The sequence below is a fragment of the Protopterus annectens genome, chromosome 11.part0 (assembly GCF_019279795.1).
Source record: "Protopterus annectens isolate FY-2018-M chromosome 11.part0, PAN1.0, whole genome shotgun sequence".
NCBI lineage: Eukaryota > Metazoa > Chordata > Ceratodontiformes > Protopteridae > Protopterus > Protopterus annectens.
In genome coordinates, this window is record NC_056745.1 from 112,467,723 (window position 1) to 112,493,549 (window position 25,827).

Here is a 25,827-nt window from a genome sequence, read left to right on the forward strand (position 1 = left end):
TCCAAACCTGAAAACTCTGCAGCTGACTGCCTGGAACATTCCATAAGATCAGTTAACCCAAATTTATCACAAAGGGTTAAGGACATTATCCTTGAGGCTCGCAGACCCTCAACAAGGAAAAATTATGCAGCAAAATGGAAGAGATATCTCATTTGGAATACTGCAAAGGGAGAAGATGTGTCACTGGTAAACATAGCCAACATCCTGGAATACTTGGCAGAGCTCTTCCACACAGGCCTGTCCTATTCTTCCATCAAGATACATGCATCAGCAATTTCAGCAGAATACAGCTTGGATCCTCCTGTCTTCTCACATCCTCTGCTCAGGCCGTTTCTGAGAGGAATTAAAAATGTAAAACCTCCTAGGAAACCACCATTGCCAGCATGGGACTTGAACTTTGTGCTAGAAAAATTGACACTTCCTCCTTTTGAACCAGCAGCAACAGCAGAACTACAATACTTATCATGGAAGACTGCTTTCCTGCTGGCAATCACTTCACATGGGTTCGGAGCCGATCCTCGGCTCCGTGCCGGCCTCTTGCAAGCTCTGCATCGAGAAGAAGCTCGAGACAATCTAATACCCACAATCCCCCTCTGCCTTTACCTCAGATCTAGTTTGCCGCTGCTGCATACGCATCGTTGGGAGCTAGCTCGAGAGTCTAAGCTAAGATATAACTTTATTTTGTTATATTTTATTAGGATTCTATTTCTATTTGATGTTTTTCAGTATTATCTGTATGATTGTGTTGTGGTCTCGTTGAGTTATTGGTACCGTTAACTATTTTTATCGGTTAAATATTTTTCGGGGCCTACACCCTTCATAAATTTACCTAGTTGAGGAAACTTATTACCGGATTTGACAATTTTTATCGGATTTGACAAACTTTAACGGATTTGACTGTATTAACTGGATTTGTCTTTCTTTTCCTATAATGTCTGAGAAGGTGAAGTCAGGTTTCAAGCGTTGTCAGTGTGGCCAGAAAATGTCAGTCACTGACAACCATAGTTCCTGCGTCTACTGCCTTGGCCCTCTCCACTTGCAAGAGGACTGCTCTATCTGTCACTCTTTTAGTGGGAGGGTCATGACAGATAGGCGCAGGAAACTAATGGACAGAGGTCTATTGAAACCGTCTTTCCAGGAGGCTTTGGATGCTTCTGACCAGGCATCGAAGTCCTCTAAGGAATCGAAGACGTCGGAGCCCAAGTCATCGGCTCCGAGCTCTTCAACAAAGGTTAGATCACCGGTTCCACAGACTTCGGGGCCGAGTGTTCAACTGGTGTCGGTTCCTGAGCCTCGAGTCTTGGAACCGGTGATGGAGCTCCCTCCTTCGACCTTATTGAGGTCGGCTCCGTCTTCGGTTCCTTCGACCCGTTCTTCCTCCAAACTTTCGGATATCGATGTGGATCGCATGGTGCAGAAGTTATTGGAGCATTCGGCCCTCTCCAAACTTATTTCGGTTTCCACCCAGTTGGTGTCAAAACTTGAAGGCCTTCCTGTATCTCCATCCATTCCTCCTCCGAGACCGATTCAGTCTTTGGAGCCGGAAGAGGCTGATCTACTGATTGTGGAGCCCTCGGGTCCAGAACCGTCCTTTTCTCGGTCTGTTCCTCTCACCTCGACTCCGGAACCGATACCGAGTCTCGGGCCGACGGTCTGTCCTGGGTTCGGGGCGAGTCGAACCGACGTTTGGTTCTGACTCTCCCCTCGGGCCTCGGTGCGGATCGATTCGGCTCCGTCCTCGGGTCTATGCCTCGTGCCCGTGTCGGGATTCTTCCCATTTCCTCGAACCGGGGACTCTTCAATGCGGGATCCGGGAGCATTCGACCTGATGAGGAAGGTGTTGTCTACCCAGACAACCACATCAGTGGAAGCAACCTCTCCTCCCCATAAAGGGCCTTTGTCTTCATCTGCACCCACGGCCACATCCAAGCGTCGGTCACCAGTGTCTCAGCCACCCCTGGAGGGTGCCCCTCTTCCTCGAGGCTTCTTCGGATGCTCCCCACGAAGAAGTCCCTAGGAAGAGATTGTGTAAGAGGAGACACTTGGATTCTCCACAGGAATCCTTAACATCTGATACTGACTTAGATGAGTCAGAGGGTCCCCTAAGTCACCTTCGAAGATGTCTCTTTTCGGACATATTGGAGATCCTGAAGCAGAGAGGTGACTGGCAGTCCCTTCCCCCTTCTGAGGATGAGTCAGTTCTGCTGAAGGCATTTGGTGCTCGCCCTTCCTCCTCCTGGGTCACTCCGCCCTTCGATGAGTTAATGGAGTTGATTGCTCGAAGGGCATGGGAGACACCTGACACGTGGAACCAGTCCCTAGGAAGCCAAATAAGTACATTACGGCACCACAGGACAAGGCTTACCTCACCAAAGGAGTTCCAGTAGACGCCATGGTGGTGGCAGCGCCACGAAAAGGAGATGTCGGAGTCTTCCTCATCTGTCCATCCGCCTAACAAAGATTCTAGGACCATGGACAGATACGGAAGCGCATTTTCAGTTCAGCGGCTTTCTCTATGCGTTCCCTGAAGTATTTGACTCATTTTACACGTTTACAGAGGGATCTAGTCAAAGAGTTGGGAGATACCCTCCAGGGTACTACAGATGCTGCTGTTTCAGAGAAAGTTACAGCGCATCTCAACACCCTTACATCCATTGTAAACTCGTCCATGAGGCTGATATCCTACGCAGCCGAAGGATCGAGTAGGGCAGCGGCTTCAGCGATTGCTCTTCGTAGGCAATCCTGGATGCGCTTATGTTCGTTTGCGGAAGCCTTCAAGTCTTCCTTTACTAACGCCCCATTTGATGGAGCCACACTTTTGGCCCTAAAGTAAAGGAGACCCTTACCCAGTGTGAACAAGAGGAAAGACTCTGTCTGCTGTCGGAGTCCGTTTTCCACCCTTCCAGACCGTATCCCAAAGGGCAACGTGGTGGGAAAATGTGGTTTCGAAAACACCAAGGATCTTTCCCAAACACACAGGGTGATGCCCCTCTAGAGGCAGAGGGGGGCAGAGGTGGAAGACGCCGCCCTGGCGGCAGAGGGGTCCGCAAAACCAAGGTGACAGGGATAACCTCCTGGCAAACCTTTCCAGCACTCCTGAGAGGAGGCCCGACTGTCCTGCTCTGGAGGCAGTCGGGGTCGCTTAGCTTTATACCCTCAGGCCTGGCAAAACATAACTACAGACAAGTGGGTAAAAGCGTGGTTACCAGAGGTTACAACATACCCTTTCTATCTCAGCCCATCCCAAAGAAAAGACTCCCAGATGTACCGCCCCATCTCGAGAGCCAGCAGCTATAGAAATTTCAAAGCTGCTAGAAAAAAGTCATCCAACCAGTCCCAGCGGACCAGCAAGGATTCGGGACTTACTTAAGGTTCTTTTAGTTCCAAAGAAAACAGGGGACTGGAGGCCCATTCTGGACCTAAGCTACCTCAATACCTTCGTCAGGAAAGAAAAGTTCGAATGGTCACGCTTCAATCGATCCTTCCATTCTTACAGAAGGACGACTGGATGTGCTCAATAGATCTAGAGGATGCATACTACCACATCAAAATGGCCAGGGCATCCAGAGATCATCTGCGCTTCCGGCTGGGGGCCAGTCACTTTCAATTTCGAGCCCTGCCCTTTGGTCTGACCTCAGCCCCCAGGGTCTTCACCAAATGTATGGCAGTGGTAGCGTCTCACTTGAGACGCCAGGGATTCCAGGTGTTTCCGTATCTGGACGACTGGCTCCTTTCTGCCACCACCAGGCGTCAACTACTACAGGCCAGAGACTTTGTTCTTCAACTGTGTGTTCACCTAGGGATTTCCGTAAACTTCGGAAAATCCTTGCTTCAGCCATCACAAAACATCTTGTTCATAGGAGCAGAGTTAGACACACGTCAGTTGATTCTGAGGCTTCCCCCAGAAAGGATATTAACACTTCAGACTCATATTCGTCTTCTACTCTTGTCAAGGAAATCTCCTGCAAAACTAGTACTAAAGGTGTTGGGCCTCATGTCAGCCTCCCTGATTGCAATTCCCTGGGAAGGCTGCACATGAGAGTCCTACAATGGCTGCTGTTTGCACAATGGTCGTTTCAACAACTACCTCTAACACACGAGATTCTTATAACAAAGACATGCAAAACAGATCTAAACTGGTGGCTTCAAACGTGCAACCTTTCCAAAGGGAGACCGTTTGTGCTACCCACGCCCACAGTTACAGTGACCACGGACGCTTCCCTGATAGGGTGGGGGGCATCTTTCAGGGACAGACAGTCCAAGGCGAATGGACCAATTTGGAGTACAATCTGCACATCAATGTTCTAGAGTTGAGGGCAGTGTTTCTAGCGTTGCAACACTTTGCTCCCCTTCTTCCTCTAGGGACTATTGCAGTTCAGACGGACAACATGTCGGTAGTCTGGTACATAAACAAGCAAGGGGGAACCAAGTCCTATCAGCTATGCAGAGAGGCCATGAGAATTTGGCAGTGGGCGGAGTCCACGGGTCGCTTTCTAATAGCAATGCACATCCCGGGGTCATCCAACGTCATAGCCGACAGGCTGAGCAGAGCAATTCTGTTACCGCACGAGTGGTCCCTAAAACAGTCAGTGGCGAAAAGGATTTTTCGCGTGGGGCCAGCCTTCCTGCGATCTGTTTGCGTCTCCAATGAACGCCAAATGCAGGAGCTACTTTGCCCTATTACCCCTCAGGGAAGTCCCCAGGGACGCACTGGTTTAAGATTGGCCCCGGGACTCCTGCGCATTTCCCCATTTCCTCTGATATCAAAGTTTCTCCAGAAAGCCAAGAACCTACACAGGACGATAATCCTCATTGCCCCATTCTGGCCTCGTCAAATTTGGTTTCCCTTCCTGAAGATACACTGCATTCGGGGACCCTGGATTCTGGACCCAGAGCCAGACCTATTGACTCACTCGTCAGGGGTTCCCCATCCCGCGCTTCTGTCCCTCCATCTAGCAGCTTGGCTGCTCCAATTCCCAACTTAGCCAGGTCTGATCTTTTGTCACCAGCAGTCCAGGATATTTTGGTGGCTTCGCATAAAGCTTCCACTACTAAGACATATGTTAGCGATTTGTATTCTGGGCGAATACACACCATGTGGATCCTTTTATAGCTCCTTTGAATAAGATCTTAGAGTTCTTAACAGACTTATTCCATCAGGGTGCTTCTCCTGCTACACTAAGAGTTCAATTGGCTGCCATTTCGAATTTCCATGTGGAAGAATGTGGAGCTCCTGTTATGGCTCACAGACTTTGTAAAGCCTTTTTAAAAGGAGTTTTTCATATTAGACCACCGGTCAGATCTCCTACGTCACCTTGGAGTCTAAACTTGTTGCTATCTAAATTAATGTTGCCCCCTTTTGAACCTGCCTCTTCTTGCCCATTAAAATTTTTATCCTGGAAAACTCTCTTTCTGGTAGCCATTACTTCCGCTAGGCGAGTATCTGAACTTCAGGCTCTCTCCATCAAGCACCCGTATTTGATCTTTCACTCTGACAGAGTTTCTCTTGAACCAATTCATCCTTCCTCCCTAAAGTGTGTTCTATTAACAATATTAATCAGTCCATTGAATTACCCACTTTCTTCAAAAACCACTCCAACAAAATGGAGTATATGTTACACAAATTAGATGTTCACAGACAGCTAAGATTTTATTTGGATAGAACAAAAGATCACAGAAAAACAGATCAACTCTTTGTGGCTTTTGCTGATAGCAGGAAAGGACTTGCAGTTACCAAAAGAACTCTTTCTAAATGGTTAACGGATTGTATAATCTATGTCTACGATTCTTCAAATCAAACCCTGTTACACAAACCCAAAGGACATTCCACAAGGTCAGTGTCTACATCTTTGGCTCATGCAGCCCGCCTACCACTGGACGCTATTTGTGCAGCTGCTACTTGGTCTAAACCACATACATTCATTTCTCATTATAAGGTAGACAAGGTTTCTAGGGACAGGGCAACCTTTGGTTCCACTGTGCTCAAGAATGTCCTCCCGTGAGTTCCTCAGGAACAAGGAGCTAGGGACGCTACCCATGTGTAAGAACAAACGGCGAGATTGAACACTATCACATATAGAAGTTATGTCCTTACCATAACGTTCCATGTGGAGTGTTCATCTCGCCTTTGTTCTTACAGTCCCACCCTCCCACCCTTAGGAAGAACGTTCTTTGATGCCTGGCCAGGAGCATTCTGCTACTGTTACAATATTGTGTACATAGTTGGCATATATATATATATTTATATATGTCTGTCTGGCTTATATATATATAGTTATGTGTAGATTCTTTCTGTACATATGTGATGTAAGCATGAGTGTGCTATTCTGTAGATTGGTTTGCTTGCAAACTAGATCTGAGGTAAAGGCAGAGGGGGATTGTGGGTATTAGATTGTCTCGAGCTTCTTCTCGATGCAGAGCTTGCAAGAGGCCGGCACGGAGCCGAGGATCGGCTCCGAACCCATGTGTAAGAACAAAAGGCGAGATGAACACTCCACATGGAACGTTATGGTAAGGACATAACTTCTATTTACATACCTTGGATGTACATAGACAGTTACACTACTACCTGGACAGGACCAAGGACAATAGAAAAACTGACCAGCTACTGGTAGCATATGCAACAGGAAGGGAAGGAAAAGCAATTTCAAAACAGACAATCTCCAAGTGGATAGGAAATTGCATTAGATTTTGTTATTCCTACCATGGAAAGAAAACTCCAGAGAACATCAGGCCTCACTCCACAAGGGCTACAGCCACTACCACAGCTTTCTTATGAGGAGTGGCTACCAAGGACATTATAGAGGCTGCTACTTGGACCTCCGTGCATACATTTGCCAAGCATTATAATTTACCTTTATACTCTAGATCCCGAGCAGGTTTCGCCACTGCTGTTTTGCAAGGGATCCTAACTACACCATAATCTCTTCTTTCCTTCTCCCCTAGTTTGGCTATGGTATTCTACCCATTTGTAAAGACTGCAGATGCATCCTTGAAGGACATAGTACAGTTTTGTACCTACCATAAATGTAGATGTCCGATAGGAATGCATCTGCAGTCAGGATTACCCACCCGCCTTCCCCTCTGTGGTACTCCTAGGGTATTTGCCCATCTTATAGCTAGCTGGGGGGGATCTATTATGGTGTATTTGTTTGTATATATGTACATACATGCTTATTTTTTGTGTTTGCTCTCTACTATTGGGAAACATTGGCATTTATCCAAATTTAGCCTTCCAAGAGGGCACCTGGCATCTGGGGCAAGAAACACTGAGGAAAATGGCGTCGGCTGATGCCTTTATACCCGAAAAACTGCAGCTGTGACGTCGGGTGAAGTGCGACACCAGCTGAGGCCAGACCCAGACTTTGGAATCCGGCCGACCGAAGGGCTGCCTGACGACAGGACAACCCATTTGTAAAGACTGCAGATGCATTCCTATCGGACATCTACATTTATGGTAGGTACAAAACTGTACTTTTTTCTATTTATGTTTTGGAATTATGAATGTGTGAACCTGCCCAGTAGAAGTAGTTACCATGAAAGCTTTCACAAGATGTCTAAGGTCTTGGTTTGGTTTATTTGCCATTTTCATTTACTAGAAAATATATTATTCCAAATTAGCAGTGGTAGGATCACATGGCAGAAGTTTTCAAGTAGCTATCTGTCAGTCATGTGTACTAACCATTGGTACTTGTCATCTATGCGTCAGTTTATTTACCTTTCCCTCTGTTTTCATTGAAAACTGGATCTCAAGTTGTAAGTAAGCCATCATTTGGCTTGACTATTACAAGCCCAGTGTTCTGTAATATTTAATTTGTACTTTTCCTCTTCCCCACATGTCAGTTCGTGTCACTTCTATCTATTCTTTTTCTCATGTTAGACAGATTAAATACGCGTGTGAAAGGCACAGTCCAGAGTAGGAGTAAGTTGTATGGTCTTTGCTTGAAACACTACTCTTAATTTAACTCATTTGCATATAGTGAGCCAAGGTATGTACTGGACTGCTGGACTCCTTTTATAAGTAATTGTTTTTAAAGTTAAAACCTTGTGCAAGATCAGCACACTGACAGTATTGCCATCAGAAGAGAAAAAGATGATTTGCTAAATGACAAGGCTTTGATGTAATGTGAACATTACAAGAAATGCATCAAGTCCGTCATATCTGTGCTCTTAATTTCATACTTAATATATTGCGAACTATATATTAAAAAGGATATAGTCTATTCTGCCGGATGAGTTTTCCAATTGTAAAATGGATAGTTGACTATTTAATCTCCAATTTCAGTATCCCCTTAATGAAAAAGCAAATTTCTTTGTGTGTGTTAAAGCAATTTTGGCATTAAGAAATCGGTCATAGAGTACCTAACAAAGCATTCTGTATTCAGTATGTCAAGTAATATTCCATTGATCAAATTAAATTGGTGGAATGTTTAGTTGAAAAACTAGTTAAAAAGTCAAGAGCAAGTATTTTATAGGAGACAGGTTCCTTGTACCCACTGCATGAGGGAAGGCAACCCACACCCACCCAACTTCTTAATATTCCAACTCTGAGAATGTACAACAACTTGGGAAGAGGGAAACTTCCTTAAACTCGTATCTCACCTCTCTCACACAAAACCATGTGTTATGTTAAAATGAGAATTGAGCAAACAAATCTGTTTCCCATTTTGATTAAAGCGGCAGTTCAAGCAGTTACTTTGGACTCTAATTATGCTATCCCACTTTTGCATATCTTTATAGGAACTTAACTGTATGCATATATAATTGGTATTTGATAAGTTACACCTCTAACATTTATCTAAAATAGGCATGCAGCTGGAAAATGATTTTCCAGGATATAATACCAGTGATGCATAAAGTTGGAAAAAGAAAACCAGTCAGTGGAAGGTTTTTGGAAATATGCCTTACACCGTATCTTAAAGGTCTTATTTTAAATATTGTATGTGTATCCTGTTCATGTGTTAGCAATACTTTCAAATAGTGATGTGTTTGTACATCTTCATGTACATCTTCATTTTACAGTCATTAAATCTCAAAATGTCCATGTTGCTTTGTGGCTGTCAATATTTGGAAAAAGTCAGGAACTTTTTAAACCAAACAGTCTACATGCATTTGTAAGGGTGGTTATTGATTATAATTACTGACATAACCAGCAGTTCACGCTACTATTGTAAATGTATTTCAAATTAGTTATATTTGCATCTTCCATTGATCAGTGTACAGTGGCTATAAAACGTTTAAACACCCGTGTTAAAATGCCAGGTTTTTGTGATATAAAATAATGAGACTACAATAAATAATTTCAAAACTTTTCCCACCTTTATGTGACCTATAACCTGTACAATTCAATTGAAAAACAAATCTGCTGGGGGAAAAATATAAAAAAAATTGAAAGTACAATACGCTGGTTGCATAAGTAAGCACACCCTTAAACTAATACTTTGTGTGTGCACACCCTTAAACTAATACTTTGTTGAAGCACCTGTTGATTTAATTACAATATTCAGTCTTCTTGGGTACACACCTACCATCAATTAAAGAGACTCTGATTAACCCCAAATAAAGTTCGGATGTCGTAGTAGGATTTTCCTGACATTTACTCTGTTGCCTGCTACAGCAAAAGCCGTGGTTTGCAGACAGCTTACAAAGAATGAAAGGAATCTCATTGTTGAAAGGTATCAGTCAGGAGAAGGGTACAAAAAAATTTCCACAGCATTGGATATATCATGGAACACAGTGAAGACAGTCATCAAAAAGTGGAGGAAAATATGGGACAACAGTGGCATTGCAAAGAACTGGACGTCCCTCCAAAATTGATGAAAAGACAAGACAAAAACTGGTCAGGGAGGCTGCCAAGAGACTTAAAGCAACAGTGAAGGAGCTGCAGGAATTTCTGGTAAGTACTGGTTGTGTACTACATGTGACAACAATCTCCCATATTGTCCATAGGTCTAGACTATGGGGTAGGGTTGCAAGCCTTTTCTTACACAGAAAAAAATCCAGACCCGGCTAAAATTTGCAAAACAATACATAGTCTCCCAAAGGCATGTGGGAAAATGTGTTCTGGTCTGATGAGACCAAGGTTGAACTTTCTGGACACAATTCCAAAAGGTACGTTTGGCGCAAAAACACTTTGCATCACCAAAAGAACACCATCCCCATTGTGAAGCATGGTGGTGGCAGTATCATGCTTTGGAGTTGCTTTTCTTCAGCTGGAACTGGGGCTTTAATCAAGGTGGAGGGAATTATGAACAATTCCAAATACCAGTCACCTTTGGCCCAAAATCTTCAGGCATCTGCTAGAAAGCAGAAAAAGAAGCGGAATTTCACCTTTCAACACAACAATGACCCCAAGCATACATCCAAATCAACAAAAGAATGTCTTCACCAGAAGAAAATTAAGGTTTTGGAATGGCCCACCAAGAGCTCAGACCTAAATCCGAAAGTAGATTTGTGGAGTGACCTGAAGAGGGCTGTGCACAAGAGATGCCTTCATAATCTGACAGATTTGGAGCGCTTTTGCAAGGAAGAGTGAGCAAATATTGCTAAGTCAAGTTGTGCCATGCAGATAGACTACTATCCAAGAAGACTGAATGCTGTAATTAAATCAAAATGTGCTTCAACAAAGTATTGGTTTAAGGGTGTGCACACTTAAGCAACCATCGTATTGTACGCTTTTTTTTTATTTTTAATAGTTTTTCCCCTAACAGATTTGTTTGTTTTTCAATTGAATTGTACAGGTTATAAGTCACATTAAAGGTGGGAAAAGTTTTGAAATGATTTATTGTGGTCTCATTTTTATATCACAAAAACCTGCCATTTTTACAGGGGTATGTAAACTTTTTATATTTACTGTAGATCCTAGCACAAGTGCAATAAAATAGATAAGTAGTTACTTTCAGACTCTGCTTAAAATGGCACCAAGCATACTTGTCATTCCAGCCCAGTATTGGTGGGTGTCCCACAAGGATGTATATTGAGTTCTCCTCTATTTGAAATGGTCATTAATGACATGTACAAGAGTTAGTCAAGACAGATAACGCAGTTATTTGTTCAGCAAAAACTTTAAGCCAGCTTCAAGTCATTACACAACAAATCTTCACATCACTGAAAAATATTTAAATGACTCATAATTACTTTTAAATGCTAAAACAAATATTTACCCCAAAAACAATTTAGTATCCAATAAAATATTCTCATTAACAAGTGTATCAAGTTTCTCTGTAGCGTACATACTGACATCTAAACTTTGACTTCCATATTGATCACGTTATATCTAAAAGAAATAAGAAAGTAGGAGCAATGTATACAGCCAGCTCTTATTTATCAGGCCATGTTATCCATATAAGCCAGAACATTTTTAGTTCATACTCATCTTTATGCTTCATTTGACACTGTTTTTAAACACCTTTATTAAACATAAGACAGACAAACGTACATTAACAGGAAATAAAACAAACCATATTAACATGTTTTTCATTTACATACCTTATACAGTACTTATCTTTTTATTCATTAGAAGTATTAGCAATCCGCAACATTTTATAAATTGCTGAATTCCTGCCTTCCCTTAAAACTCACTCCTACTGAACATTATTCTGTGTATTGTTCCCACAATTTCCATTTATTTCTATGTAATTTCCTCCTTTCCTTTTCTAAAGATTCCTCTTCCAGTTCTTTTATTTCTTTTATAATGATCATTACTTCAAATGTAGTTGGTTTGAACTTTGATTTCCATATTCTAGTAGTTGCTTTTTTGGCAGCCAACAGAATTGCATGTAGTAAGGCATTACTATGTTTAGGCAAATCAGATCATGAGTCCCAGTTAAGAAGTAATTTCCTTTCTTTCAGCAATTTGCGCACCCAGTTTTTCTGATAGGGTATTCTTTAAGGAATTTTTATAATCTTTTAACTCGTCACATTCCCCCAAAATGCATGTTCCAAATTACCTCTTTCCTCCCTATCACACTTCCAGCATTTCCATTGTATCTGTGTGTGTCAGGTGGCCTTAGTTTCTCTTCATGGCCAACAAACCCTCTAAAGGCACCACTGGTTTCAAGAGGTGTCAAAAATGTGAAAGAAAAATGCTGAATTCAGATGGGCACTAATTTTGAAGAGGCTGTCTCTGGTCCCAAAACCAGAAGCCAGTTCCTCTTCTTTGTTCTCTTCCTCTTCAAAACCAAATAAGTGCCCTCATTCAGTTCTGACAGCTTCCTTAGAACCACCTTCAAAATTGGCTGTCTTCCACAGTGCCGACAGCCTCCATGACACCAGTGGGAAAAGATACTCCTTCCTCGACACTAACCTATTTAGTACCAGCATCTGTGCTGACAACTCTCCCTTTGGTACCAAAGGAGCCTCCGATAAGAGTTTTACCATGGGCATCCTGTTCACCCTCGAGTGAGCCATTCGTGGACCATCCTCAAGAGTCCATTTATAGAGAGACTGCCTCCAAGGCCTTCCATCGTTCTCTTCTGTTTGGTCCACCAAGAGACTATCAGAGTCAGACATTGAGACTGGTTGACCAGCTCCTGATGGTGAGGGGATTACCTCCATCCTGTTCCTCCTAGCCTTACTAGTTCTGGAATATTGCTTTCTTCTACACCCATGCGAATTCCTCCTTCAACTCCAGCCAAGATTTCAGAGCCCCTGGTGCCGACCATCCTGGCTTTGACTGTTTCAGTGCCAGTCAGAGCTGCTCCTCCGGCACTGATGGTTACCTTAAGTTCTTCCAGTTGGTCAGAACTGGAGACCTCCTGGGGTCGGGGCTTTGTTGCTGGTTCCTAGGAGCTGGGTTCGACTTTCGGAGATCTGTTCCCCTTGCGGCATCGGCATTTGTAAGTTCGACCCTGGCTTCTGCTTTGGAGGTGGCTTCCTGTGTGCGGGCTGTGGGCACTGTTCTGAAGGAGGCTGTTTCTGTTCAGGCTCTCATCCCTCTGTGGTGGAAGGCTGTCTTCCAGGCTATGGAGAGAGCCATGTCCTTTATGGATAAACGGTCTGTACCTTCCCTGTCAGGCTAAACAACTAGTCCATCCTGTCGACTGGAGCTTCCTCCAGTCACTTCCCTGGGGCAGAGGGCACAAAACAAACCTCAGGAATGAACCACCTTGGTTATATCATCTTTGGATACCTCTCCAAAACACCCCACTGAAGAGATACCTTTGAAGAAAAAGTGCAAGAGGAAAAAGCACTTGAGTCCCCTGAAGAGTCCTTCACAGAAGATACTGATTTCGATGAAGGGGAAGGTTTCCTTCGGGGACATCCCAGAAATCCTGAAACAGAGGGGTGGCCGGACTGCCCTCCAACCTTTCTCAGAGGATATAAATAGAGGCTTTTTGTGGCCAGCCCTCTACGTCTTGGATCTCTCCGCCTGCTAACGATCTTATTAAAGTGTTTGCCCAGCGGGCCTGGAATGTTCCTGACTCCATCGAGCCGATCCCCAAGAGACCTGACTGGATTCTTTCTGCCACAAAAGATGATCAACACTGGGCCAAGGATATTCCTGTAGACACCATGGTGGTGGTAGCAGCAGCCACTAAAAATGAACTTGCTGAAGAAAGTCCTACTATCTATCCTGCTAACAAGGAGTCTAGGACTATGGATGGATTTGGCAAGTGCATATACACTCCATCGATCTTCGCTCTCAGGTCCTTAATTACATGGCACATTTTACCAGGCTTCAGAGTGATTTGATTAAAGAGCTTTCAGATACTCTTACAGGAGCAGTAGCTTATGGGGTTCGAGATAAGGTTACTTCTCAGCTCGCCACCCTTCCAATTCGTCCATGAGGCTAATTGCTCATGCTGCCAAAGGGATGACAAGAGCAGCAGGTTCAGGCATAGCCATCAGGAAACATGCATGGATACGCTTATGTGACTTAGTGGAGCCATTTAAGTATTCTTTCGTCAATCACACAGTTTGACGGATCCTCCCTGTTTGGCCCAAGAGTTTGAGACTCTAGCTAGATGTGGTGGGGGAAGACCTTTTTTGCTGTGTGTGTATGCTTCTCCACTGCTTTATTCCAGGAACCAGAGAAGTGGGAGGCTATGGTTCAAAAAGACCCAAGGAACTTTCAAGGACTCTAATGGCAATGAGTTCCCCTGGGGCCAGAGGAGGAAGTAATAATGGAAGATGCTGTCTCAGAGGCAAAAATGGCCCACAGAACCAGGGTTCAAGAGATTCTCTCTGGTAACTCCCATCAACGCTCCTGAAAGGAGGCCTGCCTGCCTTCCTCTGGAGACAGTTGTGGGATGATTATCCCTGCACCAATCTGCCTGGCTAGAAATGATGACTGACAAATGGGTGCAGGGGATCATTTCCAGCAGTTACAATATTCCCTTTTCAAAGAAACCAAAAAAATCAAAAAGAATCCCAGATGTTTCACCCAGTCACAAGGAGGCAGCAGTCTTAGAAATTCAAAAACTGCTCAATAATAGTCATCCAGGCAGTCCCAGCAGACCAGAGAGGATCCAGAATTTACTCTGTTCTTTTTAGTGCCAAAGAAAACAGGGGACCGGAGACTGATATTTTATGACAGTCAGTTGAACAAATCAGTTCAACAAACCAAATTCTGGATGATCTGTGTGCAGTCATTACTTCCATTCTTGGAAAAAGACAATTGGATGTGCTCAAATCTTCAGGATGCGTATTACCATATAAAAATGGACAAGTGCTCCAGAAGATTCCTGCTTTTCCAGCTGGGAGCCAGTCATGATCAATTCAGAGCACTGCCCTTTGGTCTCACCACAACCCACTGGGTGTTTATGAAATTCATGGCAGTTGTAGCAGTGCATTTCAGACTGCTAGGATTCAGAGTGTTTCCATATCTAGATAACTGTCTCCTTATGGCTCCCACCAGGCGTCAATTCAAAAAGGCACGGGATTGCATTCTTCATCTTTGTTCCAGCTTAGGAATCACTATAAACTACAAAAATTCCCATCTGGAACCATCACGACTGGAATTCATTGGAACTATGCTAGACACAGATTCATAGATTCATAGATTAGTACTAAGCTAACTGCCCTTTCGAGCCATTTTAAGTTTAGCCAATTATCCCTTGTGAGACTCCAACCCTGCACCTTGTGTTTGTAAGGCAAACACCTTAAACATTAGGCCACCCTCCCAACCCTCACCGGCTTTGCATCACTTCCACTAGAAAGACTCAATAGGAACAGATCACAAGTGAGCCAATTCATTTGCAGCAAGAAAGTAACAGCAAGTCTCATTCTACACACACTAGGGTCGATGGCAGCCTCTATCACTATAGTTCCCCTGGTCAGATACCACATGCGAATTCAATGGCTTCTGGCCTCCCAATGGTCCCTATTGAATCAGTCAATGTCCCATCTAATTATGATCATCCGTTATTGCAAAGATGACCTTCCCTTTGTCCTCCTTCATCCCCAAGCCATAGTGACCACAGATACGTCCTAGAGGGAGCAGGGGCATTATGTGGGAAAGATGGTCCAAAGCACTTTGTCACATCTGCAGGCCAACTTGTTTATCAACATTCTAGAGATGATGGTGGCGCTCTTAGCGTTGCAAGCATTTCAAGATGCCCTCCCTTTTGGAATGATTGCACTTCAAACAGACAACATGTCAGTAGTCTGGTATATCAGCAAACAAGGGGGGACTGGGTCATACCCTCTTTGTTGAGAAGCTGTCTGGCAATGAATGATTTCTTCCAACCACTTTCTAATGGCAATGCAAATTCTGGGGAGCTCCAACGTGATTGTGGACAAGTTGAGCAGAACCATCCTCATACCTCATGAGTGGTCTGTCAATCCAGTGGTGGCAGAAAAGATTTCTCCACTGGGGCCAACCTTGCTGTGATCTTTTTGCATCCTCTCTCGACTGGCTCCTCAGTTGACTGTACGCCTCCCCCCGCCTCCTCTAATATGTCAATTTCTAAAGAAAGCCAACAGGTTAAAGAACAGAATAATCCTCATTGTCCCTTTCTGGCATAGACCAGTCTGGTTTCCCTTCCTTTGGCATCATCTACTTCGGAAACCCTGTATACTGGATCCAGCTCCAGACGTAGTGTCCCACCCTGTCGGGTGCCAGGATCCGCCACATAACCCATGCACTCAGGTCACTCCACAACAAGTACAAATATGACTATGTCATTGTCCATGTTGGTGTGAATGACCTGAGACGTATCTCCCTGGACTACATGAAAAGAGACCTGGAAGAGCTCTCCAATCTTGTAGCCCAGGCAGGTATGACCCTAGCCCTGAGTAGCATTCTGCCACTGCCAGGAATAATACCGCAGTACAAGGACAAAATGATTGACTTCAACAATTGGTTAAGCTTCTGGTGTCATTCTAAGGGGATCCAGTATCTGTCTGCGTGGGATGACCTGGTCGACAGACCATGATGCTTTGCCACAGATGGCCTGCATCTGTCACCCCTGGGATTCCGGATACTGGCTAAGGCTCTTGCTGCCCCTATAGTGCCTTTTTAGACAAGGTTCAAATGACAAATTCACCACCGTAACAGGAACAGGCAAGCAAAAACTGAGGGTAATGCTACTCAATGCTAGAAGTCTAAATCTCACAATGTACTCACTCGAGGCACTCCTTAAAATGGAGAACATCAATATCTGTGCAGTGACTGAGACCTGGTTCAAGGCTCCAGAGAGCACCCCTGCACTACCAGGCTATAACTCATACCACACGTTTCGGCCATGTAACCTGGACCGAAACACCAAAGGCGGAGGTGTGTCCATATTCATTGAGGATAGCCACAGCTCCAGGCTAGTTGCTCAGCATAATGCATCTGAGGTTATCCAAGTGCAACCAACTCTGGGCAAAACTACAGTCCAAATTGTAGCTTGCTACAGATCCCCCACCATGCCCCAGGATTCCCACTCCTCTTTTCTTGATGTGTTTGAAAATATTAGGGTTCAACTAAACACCCTAATAATGGGCGACTTCAACTACCCCACCATTAACTGGGAAAACTACTCGTGTACCAACTCCTTAGCTCAACGGTTTCTAGAATTCATAAACTCCCATGCCCTGGATCAACTTATCCACACCCCCACCAGGGGCAACAGTATCCTAGACCTTTCATTGGTCTGATCCTACTATAAGCTAATCACCCTTGATATCCACATCCCGCCCCCACCCCCCATTAAGGAAACCACGGTAAAAAAATTCTCCAAAGCCAACTTCATGCTTAAGACAGAAGTGGTGAACTTCATGACACCCATGCAGATGGATAATACAGTTACAACTGCTGAATCCCACACAAATGCACTCTATAAGCACTTACACGAGTGCATGGATCGTGCTATCCCAAACAGAACCAAGGCACTATCCTCCAAAAAAAGGAAGCCAATCTGGTGGTCCCCTGCTATAAGCAAACTGTACAACAGAAGGAAGAAACTATTGCAAAAGGGAGTAAAATCCCATGAGTGGATAAGCTCCCTGGTCAGCCTCAGTAAGAAGCTGAGATCCCTTATAAGATTCCCAAAGCTAGCTATGAAAACAAAATTGCCACTAATTCTAAGGACAACCACAAAGCATTCTGTAGCTCTGTCAAGAATCTCGATGGCAACACCCAGATCTGCTCCGAGTTACAGCACAACAGCATGAAAATTACAGAACCAACTGATATTGCCAACATCCTGGCAGATAGGCTCATTGCTAACTTTACCCACCCCCTAAAGGGCCCATATCTATACAGGAAGAATGCAGAGTCCCTGTAATCACAACTATACAGGTAAAAGCTGCACTCTCTAAAGCCCAAAACACAGCAACCATGGGACAGGACAACATCCCAGGCAGCGTTTTACACGAATTTCAGAACAAACTGGCTCCCCACTTAAGCACCATGTTCAATAATAGCCTCACATCAGGCTTTGTGTCCACTGAATGGCGCACAGCAACAGTTATCCCACTCCACAAAGGGGAGCCACCAATGATCCTGGGAACTATCGACCTATTAGCCTGATGAGTCTGGTCTGCAAGGCCATGGAACGTATCATCCTGGTACTCATAAAAGACATTGGTAACCTCCAAACTCTGGATCCCATGCAGTTCGGGTTTGTGAAAGGCAGATCATGCCTCCTGAACCTGATGGACTTCACTGAGGCAGTCACCAAAACCGTAGATGAGGGTAAGGTGGTTCACACAGCCTATCTTGACCTCGCCAAGGCTTTCGACACTATCCCCCATTCTGGAATTATAGCTAAATTTACTAAACTAGGTATAAATCCCTATGTCACAAGATGGGTTGCCAACTGGCTCACTGACAGAACCCACACTGTAAAAGTTGCAGACTCCAAATCTGACCTCAAAGCAGTGACAAGTGGAGTACCACAGGGTTCCATCCTGGGACCACTCCTGTTTGGTATCTACTTCTCTGAAGTACAGACCAACACAGAAGGCCTCTGGCTAACGAAGTTCACAGATGACTGCAAACTAGGAGCCATAGTCAAGTCCCTAAATGATGTGGACATCTTACAGAAGGGCCTCGCTGAGACAGATGCATGGTGTCAGAGCCATGGCCTCAAGCTCAATGCCAAAAAGTGTAGTGTCATCCCCTTTGGTAAAAACTCTGTACCCATGAACTACCACATAAGCAGCAATCTACTTAATACCGAATGTGTGATAAGAGACCTTGGGACCCAGGTGGACAGTAGTCTCTCCTTTGATAGTCGCATTGCCACAGTAGTCAGGAAGTCCTTCTACATGGCACACCTAATCATAAAAGGGTTCTCATCCAGGAAAAAAGAGGTCATTGTTCCCCTCTACTCGACACTCATTAGACCCATTATAGAGTACAATGCCCTTTTGGAATGTACCTCGCAAGACATCTGCAGCAGCTGGAAAGGCCACAGAAGTACCTCACAAAGAGGATTACTGGCCTCAAACAAATGCCCTACACTGGCCATCTCAAAAAACTCCAGCTTTACTCCGTAGCATATCACCTACTCTGAGGTGATCTCTACCTAACATATAAAGCTGTGTCAAACCCAGAGCTGTTGGACATGCTACACCTAAAGAAATCCCAATCCCTCTGAGCTACAATGCTCTAGGGACCTAAACCTTGTCAGCACAATAAACAGGACATGATGGAGGGATAGATTCCTGTCCCAGAGACTTCCCATACTCAACAGGCTACCCATCTTCTCATTAGCACTCTTCAAGAAAAATCTTGATGAGTGGATGGGAAATAGGAAATGCACCCTGGGGATCACTTCTGTGTCTCTGCTCGACAGTGGCACAGGAAAATAACTTTATTGGGTGGTGTAAGCCAGGCAACCTTGTTGGCTAGACTTACGTAGGCCCTTGGGCTGATAGCCTAGTACCTACCTATGAACCTTTGAACCACCTGATGGGAATGGTTCATCTGAATCTTCAGCATCTCAAGCTCACTGTGTGGTTTCTTCAGTTCCTGTGGTTGCCAGGCATTCCCCCCTCACTTCCTCGGTCCAACACGTCATTCTGGCACACTGCAACCCTTCAACTAGAAAATTGTATCATAACAAGTGGCTAACATTTGCTAAATGGTCACTTAACTGTTTACAGGTGCTGCATACGGGTCAATATTACAATGTTTTAGACTTCTTAGCCTTTCTCTGAGTTTGGCTCATCAGCTTCTACCATTTGGTTGCATCTTGCTTTGATATCTAACTTCCATATTGGTTTCAACAGTTCATCACTTGTGTCACTTTGTAAAGCTTTTTTGAAAGAAACCTTAATGTTCAGGCCTCCATTTAAAGAACCCTCTGTTCCATGGGATTTACATTTGGTACTGCAGTCTCTTATTTCTTCCCCCTTTGAACATTCAGCAACTTGTGACTTAAAGTTCTTGTCCTGGAAAATCTCATTTTTGATGGCCATCACTTCGGCCAGGAGAATATCGGAAATGGAATTCTTATCTGCAATCCCTTCTTTTTGGTATTTCATAAGTGCGTGGTCTCCCTCAGGACAAATCCTTTCTTTTTTCCAAAGGTTCTTTCAGAGTCAAATATCAATCAAACCTTACATCTCCCAGTCTTTTTTCCTAATTATTCCAACAAGGTGGAGTGCTGTCTACACTTACTCTATGTGTACAGACAATTACGTTTTTACCTTCACGGAACAAAGGACATTAGAAAATCAAACTAACTGTTTATTGCATTTTCTACAGCCTCTTTTTAGGTAATCCAGTATCTAAGGTTACCTTGGTGAAATGGCTTAAGGACTTGTATCACCTTTGTTTAAAACAGAAAGGGACTCTACCCACCACATCCTGTGAAAGCACATACAATGAGAGCCGTAGCAGCTTCTCCAGTTTTTCATGCCAGAGCTTCCATAGATGATTTGTGCAGCAGCTACATGGGCATCTCCTCATACCTTTATTACTCTTTTGAAGCTGGACCAGGTCTCTAGGGGACATGCATCATTCAGCTCGATGGTGCTCAGGACTTTTCTACCATGAGACCCCTCAAGATTCAGGTAGGTAGGGACTCTGTCCCACAGTGAAGAATTATGTGAAGAATGACAACATGAGATAAAGTTATGTCTTACCATAATGTTCCATCTGTGTTGTCGATCTTCACTAATCCTGGACATTCCCTTCCTCTTCCCCTGCCTTAGAACTCGTGGTGGACCGAATATTCCCAAAGACTGGCTTCATAATAGGGTCACATATATGGTCCCTTTGTGATGCCCCTGCACTGGCATAGTAATCAGAGAGCCTCAATCCTCACCACTGGCAACAGTGAGTGAAGTATACAATGGGAGGATGACAAGAACACACACAGTAATGTGTAATTTCCCTTAAGAGCGCACACACAGATTGCAGTCAGTCTGGTGCTGGTTTCTCCCTCTTTTTCCATATCCCCAATAAGACTCCCCACTGGCACAGCTATAGGGTTAAGAGCTTAGCCCAGGGGTCAAGCCAAGACCTCTAGCACCATCTCTGTCCAACCAGTGCTTCATGTGCCTGCCCAAGTAGCTGACACACACACACTTTGAGATTTGATTTATACACACACACACACACTCTCTCTATCTCACACACACACACACACACACACACACACACACACATGCACCTGGGGAAAGCTGGCACAGGTTTACTAGCTATGCCCCCTTCTTCCCAGACTATAAGGTAGGTATCACTGCCACCAACCCCTCCTTTTCGGCTATTATAAGGCCCTTGTAAAGGGTGCCCGATCCTGCGGTGTAATGTTACTATTATCCAAATGGTAGTTTCTGACCAAATGAAAGGCTAGTAGGAGTGGCCTGTACAGTGTCACCAAATACATATGCAAGTACTCCAAGAGCTTAAATATGTCTCACAAATATCCGCCGCAAAGATAGGTTTAAATATGTTTAATAATAAAACTATGCTCAAACAAGACAGTAACTACAGAGTTCAAAATCACAGGAAATATTTTAAAACAACATTGTAAGACGGTCTCAAATAAATACGGAAAAACCTCTAAACTAATCTTTACTATATTCCTATCTGTATTTGAGAGATATGTCCCAAGTCTTATTTACAGACAACACGCAGGCAGAGGTGCTGAGTGGATGTTTCTAGGTCCTAGACAAGATACAAAATGCCCAGTCTCTCTCTGAGAAAGTTCTTAAATTTATAATAAACATTACTGCTGAGTTAGCTTGGATGACAACACTCTTTGTCACCTGACTTCAGTTCCCAAGTTAAACAGATACTAACAGAATTAACATCTCTGTGTGAGAAGTAAATATCTCTCAGAAGTTTGCAGAACTTGGGAAATCGTAAAACAATAAAACTCTTTTACATTTGAGACCTGGTAATGATTTCTGTTTTAAGACCATACAAAAACGTCTAGCTCTAGACATTGACTGCTTGACTGAAACTGAGAGATAACACAATCGTAAAACACTTGAATTTCAACTTATTTACTTGAAGTTCTGCAAGTTAACTCTGCATGTTCCAGCTTCTATTATTAAAACATACATTTGCACAGGTATATAATGTACATACATTTCTCTCATTTTCCATTAGGGTACACTGTAGACAAATCCTTGAAGCTCAGTACTGTAGAAACCCTATTCAACACACTTCTGCACCATTTGTTTAATATACACATAACATATAGTTCTTACATTTGTAAGACAATCTTATGAATCATATAAATATTCACAATGACATAATTATTTACAAAATTCCAGATAGCTAGGGTGGCAGTGTCGCACTCTTATCTAGTACTTCTTGTCTGTCACTATTGTATGCAAACTCGATCTGAGGTAATTTGGTGAGGAGCATTATGGGTAGAGCCTAGCTCGAGAGTTTTTGGAAGGCGCAAGCTGGAATAATGGCAGAGTCCGTTCTGAGGCTTGGAACTGAGCCCACAGTCAAGAATTAGTGAAGATCGACAATACAGATAGAATATTATGATAAGACATAACTTTTGTTTTTGTCTTCTGAAGTTATCAAAAAATATCTGCTTAACAGCAGTCTTTGTAAACTCTTGCATATTATCTAAATACTGCCTTATTTTCTATTTAGAACTGTATGTTTGCGCATCTTCTTGCCCTTGCGAGATTCTACTTATTCTACAATACTTTAACCTCTGTCATCCCCCACTAAGTAACTACCATTGCTTTTTAACCATCTGTCTCTTTTATTTCTACCATTTTTTTTAAGCTCAGTTTTCATTTTACTCCAGCGAGTGAAGATATGTTTTTGGTAGTCTACAATGAAGGTAGAAATATCTTCTAAGTAATCCTACCTGACCTCCAAGATAAAACTGTTTTGTCATCCTTGCCGGACCCTCCCAGTAAACAAATGCTAAAAAAATAAATAAAATAAATCTTCCATAATAGGTCTTGAATAATTTCCACTACCAATTCCTTAAACTTTCATCTTTTTAATAGGTAGGTGGAAAGTGCCACTGTCTCATTTTTACTTCATTACCCCACATTCTTATCTTATTTTTTATTGGTGCATGAGCTGAAATAGTTATTGGATGTGTATCAAAGCTTTCAATTAAATGCATATGTTCCTGTGAAATAGAATTTCTGTCTAGTCTAGCCCAATTCTTGTACCTTGGAGAATAATATGTAAATTATGTTTTGAGTTTGTTACTGAGTTTGCATCTTCTATAGCAAATATTTTCATAAAATTCTTCAACAAAATCTACCCTCGTGTTGTCATTTTTATCTTTTCTCTGTCTCCCCAATATACCCTCACTATTGCAAATTAAGTTTCGCTCCCCATCTGTAAGTAATATTCCTTGCTGAAGGCTGAGTATTTCTCCCAAAATATTCTTAAGCTCCATAGTAGCAGTTTTTGGTTGAATATAAATGCATGCCAGCATAATCCTCCTCCCTTGCCAGTAGCCCCTAACTACCACAAATCAACCGGTATTGTCTTTTTTGTCTTCTGTCGCTATTGGAGTCTCTCTAGCAATTAGTATACTCTCCTTTTCCTTTGTCTCTGATATTCTTATGATTATCTGTCCATCCTGAAATCCTTTGCCAAATTCACACTTTTTTTGAAATGTGTCTCCTGCAGCATTGGTAGTCACACAATCATTTTTCAGTGTAATTCAATAATACTGTTTCCTTTTTGTCTATGTCTGTAAAGCCATTTACATTCCAAGGTAATATGGATAGAGTAATCATTATGATGAAAAGCTGATGTTCTCACATATTTATACATGGCAGTTTTTGTTGAATGTCCATTTCCAACTTTTAAGTTAATGTACACACTAATGTTTTGTTTTTTCTCATCTCCATTTAAATGTATGTCACATTTTTCAATAATTATTTTTTAATGAAAACCCTTACACAAAACTAAATACATTTTCAGAACACCTCAATCCCCTATCGACTTAGAACAAACACACACAACTGTGTACATCTTCAAAAAATGAAGCTTAATCCTCCAAATATGAACAATTACCTAAATTGAGAGCTGCACCCACAGGCATTACCTAAACTAAAATTAATATTATTATATTCCTTGTGCATGGTGGAGTGGTATAAAATGAATATTACCCATTCTATAGCACTTGCTACAGACTGTGGTCCAACTTGACCTGATTAAGGTCTGTTTTATCTCTGTTCCCCTCCCAGATGTGAAAAGCAGCGTGCATGCTTTCAGAAAACCTTGAGTTTTAATCCCAAGAAAGTGTAGTGGCAATTACTGTTCTATTAAATATATTAAAGTATTAAGTCTGCTAGGGTGGCTGCTATCTCTTCTTCACTTCTGATAACTTTGAACTTTATTTTTTCACTGAACTGCTTGCCATTGTACTTTTAAATTTTGCATTTCCCTCAGCAGACGCTCATCTCCATGTAGAACTAATCCTTAATGAATCTTTGTAAATTTCACTTGGAACAAAATGTACAACTGCCTTCCTCCTCTGAAGACTTCTTGACATCCACTGAACATTTGCTAATGGAAAAAGCTAATGTTTTTCCAGATGTAAGAAACTTAGCATTTTCATCACTTAAGTCATTTTGTCTTATTTTTCAAATGTGCTTGCTTATAAAAAAGCAGTTGCTTATAACTCAAGGCAGTAGCATTAATATAGACATTTACCCTTGTAAAAATGAGAAAAAATATCTTAATTATGCATATAATATAATCGGTGCACTGATAACCGCATATTAACATTAAACTTGCCTTTGTCCAACCTTTCTTCCCTTGTTATGCTGTAAGGCCTGTATTTCTTATAGTTAAAAAAGTCCTTGTTTCTGTTAATATCTTCAGCATACGTAAATCGCCAAAAAGACTCCTTCCACATTTAAAATACCCCGGATTACACACTACTCAAAACTGCCGTACTATATATAACATCCTGTTTATATCATGAAATGTTTTAGAGAGATACTAATAAGAACAAACATTGTTTTATTTAGTTACTTGTTTCCCTCTGTGTCATCCTAAACATTAATAACATAAAGTGGGAGTATATGCTTTGCATTTGACCCACAAGTTTAACAAAGTCAACAAAAGTCCAGCCTTTTTCTGTCATTTTTTTCTTGCAATGACATATTTTACAAGTCTTCCTGTTCATCTCCAAACACTTGAGTCTGGTTCAGGTCCCAGGTACTCCTGATTCTTCTATTCAACTCATGTTTTTTTCTTCTGTTTCTCAAGCATTTCCTTTTGAAACATTTGAAAATATTTCACCGACTGTGTCTGTATGAGCTCTATTGCCAGAAGAATTAGTCCTCTTCTATTTGCTGGCTCACTTTTTGTTGGATACAATTTTTATTTCCTCTGTAGCCTGTTCTGCATTCAAAAATGTCTTTGATCCTCCCTCCAGAAAAAAAATCAAATGTAGCTGGATATAGCAGCTTGAATCTCACAACTGCCTCTTGACATCCCCTGAGTGCGGGGATAAATTTGCTTCTCTCCTGCCTGGTGTACTGTGAGTAATCATTTCCCATAACCACTCTGCTGTTTCCGATTTTTAATACGTTTTCCTTCTGCCACAGTTTTGTCAGGACAAACTTTTTCTGATCTTTTCTGATCTTTTGATTGATCTTTACTAATACAGGTCTTGTCTGCTTTCTCATAGCTAGGATTGGAGTATACACTTGTGCTGTTTCAAACAAATCCTGCTGTGGAACACCAGTCCAGTTTCTTGTTTGTGCTTTCATAAAATTAATACAGTTTCTTGTACAAGTTTCTTGTGTAGTGCAGAAAATATCAGGATTTCTCTGCATCCTGTGTCTTCTATCGTTTTTTAAACAACTTTTCTGAAGTCTCATATGCAGCCATCCCTTTCTACACTTCAGTCTCTGATTTTCACAATTTTATCAGTTCATCTGAAAATCTAGTTAAAGCTTAGTCTATTTTCCAGCCTCTCTTTAGTTGAGTTGATA

The 25,827-nt window shown here is 42.6% G+C and overlaps 1 protein-coding gene across 4 annotated transcripts in view; it reads left to right on the plus strand.

Moving 5' to 3' along the window:
• LARGE1 (LARGE xylosyl- and glucuronyltransferase 1) overlaps positions 1 to 25,827 on the plus strand; it is a 2,030,740-nt gene that overhangs the window by 254,502 nt on the left and 1,750,411 nt on the right. The gene's annotated exons all lie outside the window — the stretch shown is intronic.